Genomic DNA, 2951 nt, shown 5'->3' with positions numbered 1-2951 from the left:
ACTTGGACGACCCAGTGCACTTGCTGGTTAATTGTGCGGAGTTGCAAAAGTGTGATTGCAATTTCGTGCACCAGTACACGTAAATTACAATAGTACAATAAATCTCAAGTTAAGTACCCTCTCTACATACCTCATGGTCAATGGAACTGTCTCCACTTTGAAAATCTGTGGCAAATCCAAGAAAGTAGTAGTGGTATCTTGGAATTGATAACCATGCATAGTGTGTGGTAGGCCGAAGCAAGTAAAGTTGATCCCCACGAGCGAGTAGCCCTTGCAATGCACGGTCGAGCTAGATTCATCTGTTATCAACAGCAATGTGCATATTGTGAGAGCACATCAAGTGGAGCATTAGCAGGCATGTTTCTTAGGTCAATCTTCAACCACATCATCTTAATGTTGAACGACTTGACTTGCTGCACCCCTTCTATGTTGCTCCCAGTGACTTAGACGCATCTGCTGTGCGTCGTGCCCATAGTATGCGTAGGCCAAGCTGATAGGCAACGTCGTCTTCGGCGGTGATGCTACACTCACCCACCAACACCTATGAGTCTCAGCACATCATATATATAGCAATGGTTACTAAACAACATTTAACGGGGAGTTTATTGGACTTTTAATATTTAAATTTTCATTCATCCTAAAACCACCAAACATATATATCACAATTGTTAACTAGCTAGAAAAAAACATGCACGCCATAATATATAAAGGGAAGCAATCAACTTTCCTAGTTATGATGGGACATTTATTCACATGATTCTTTTACCTCCCATTGTCAAGATTAGTTGTTCTGTTGACCCATCCACGTAGCTTCTGAACATTTAGTTTTTTTTTTTTCTTCATATTTTTGAATTCCTTAAATAAAACTTATAGTAGAATTAAAATTTTATATTAGTTTTAAAAAATTTGTGTCATTAGAACTAACATTATTTAAATTAGTATCAATTATTTGAGATCGTTATTTTTTTAACTCTTAAGCCTTGTATGTGATTTAAATCATAATTAATATGAAATTTCATATTCTTTCCTAATTATAATTTTAACTATTGTTAAAATTTTAGAGTGATCACAAACTCCATAATCATAAGTATCATAAAAGCAACCATATAATTCCAAATTCAATAGTAAATATATTTATGTTAATAAAAACTCCTTGTAAATTTTACCCTAAATATTATGAAAATTTTCTGAATTTATCCCTTGTTCCAACTCTTAGAATCTTGAGAAATAGAGTAGAGAAAATCACTCCTCACTTTTTTTTCTTCCCTACCCCATTATTGTCATTCCAAAGAATATGCTAACACAGTTGAAAATGAAAAAGACAATGCAACTATACTCCTATTGAAATAGGAGACAAAATTCAAGTAATTATTATTGTCTTCTTTATTCAGTTTATTGTTATCTGTGACCGAGAATGACACACCTTGTATTTATTGGTGTGTACTACAAAAATCTGAGTCTACAACTCTACGACATAGATAATCTTTCACATGAAAAAAAAAAAAAAGAAAAGAGAAAAGAGGTAGACTATATATTTTTTGTGGTTCCAACTAGACATCCGCTTCCAAATTCCTAACTTTAAGTCTTTAATTTGCATTTGTTATGCATATTGATGCTTCTCACCAAGAACTAGGCCCACTAAATTTGTAATTTGTTGAAAGCCAGACGGAGAAAATATGAGTGAGAGGAAAGAATGTGATGCTTTAGTTGGCAGTTGACGCATAAACAAATGCCTATCTATATCTCATCTATCTATTTTCCAAACTAATTATTTAATTAAAAAACATATTTAATTTACTCAGAAAAATGTTAATTCATCATCACTGCTATGCTCCTTTCTTCGTCGCTCAAAGTTCCACCGCCTAACCACAACGTGCAACATCACTTGAACATTTTGATATGAGGTTCGCCATCAATGTTTCCGCGCAAATTTTTCTTTCATTTTTACGGTCATTTTAAAAAAGGTCAAATTATAATTTGACCTATTGAATTTGTAAATATTTATTTTTTATATTTAGCGAAATTTTGTAATGCGAGACAAATAATTTAATTATCTCTTTTACTTTTTTCTTTTTTGTATTTAAACATTTTTATATATTTTTTATTAGCACTTAATTGCTGTTTATTATACTTAAATATTTTCAAAGTCATGAACAAAAATAAAAAATTATAATTGAACACATTCCTTCACTTTCTTCAAATAGTGTTGTTGCTCATAGACCATAGTCTACGTCAACGATCTTTTAGATTATTTGCTTCTCTCATTAACTTGTCCGCTTAGTAGTATTTTTAACAATATGTAAAATTTGGTGTGTTTTTTTTATACGGAGATCACAAATCTGAGTTTTAATTTGTAAAATTTAACTTTTTTAATTTTTAAAACATAAACCAATCTTTTGATTTGTGAATTTATATAAATCTAACTTTCTGATTGGTGAACTTTAATTTTTTTAAATTTTTAAAATATAAAATTGATCTTCCGATTTATGAACTACACAAATTTAGCCTTTTAATTTATGAATTTCCGAAATTTAAATTCAGCTCCTCTCAAATTGGGTCATCAGTTTTTTTTCCCTCTTCAATTTAACAATTTGTGTTTTAAAATAAAAAAATTATATTATTTAAAAACACACAAATTTTTCATATATAACTATGAATAATACATCCTGAGAATCTATATAAAAAAAATGAACCTAACTTGTCTCAATGTAGGTGTGGATAGTCTGTTTCATCATTTTATGGTAAAGAACGTTTCTTATAATAATTAGTAACCAAGGAATTATTTCCTGTAATAGCAAATAAAGTATTCTAATGATGTTTAAATTGTTACGGATATAATTATTTACGTGTCTTTTTTTTATTAGATTAAATTTTTTAAAACAATAATTATGTTATAATATTAAAAATTTTATAATTTAAAATAACACAAATAAAAAAAGTTTATGCAAAAA

The sequence above is a fragment of the Arachis duranensis genome, chromosome 9 (genome assembly GCF_000817695.3).
Source record: "Arachis duranensis cultivar V14167 chromosome 9, aradu.V14167.gnm2.J7QH, whole genome shotgun sequence".
In the NCBI taxonomy this organism is placed as follows: domain Eukaryota; kingdom Viridiplantae; phylum Streptophyta; class Magnoliopsida; order Fabales; family Fabaceae; genus Arachis; species Arachis duranensis.
This window is presented reverse-complemented; position numbering follows the sequence as displayed.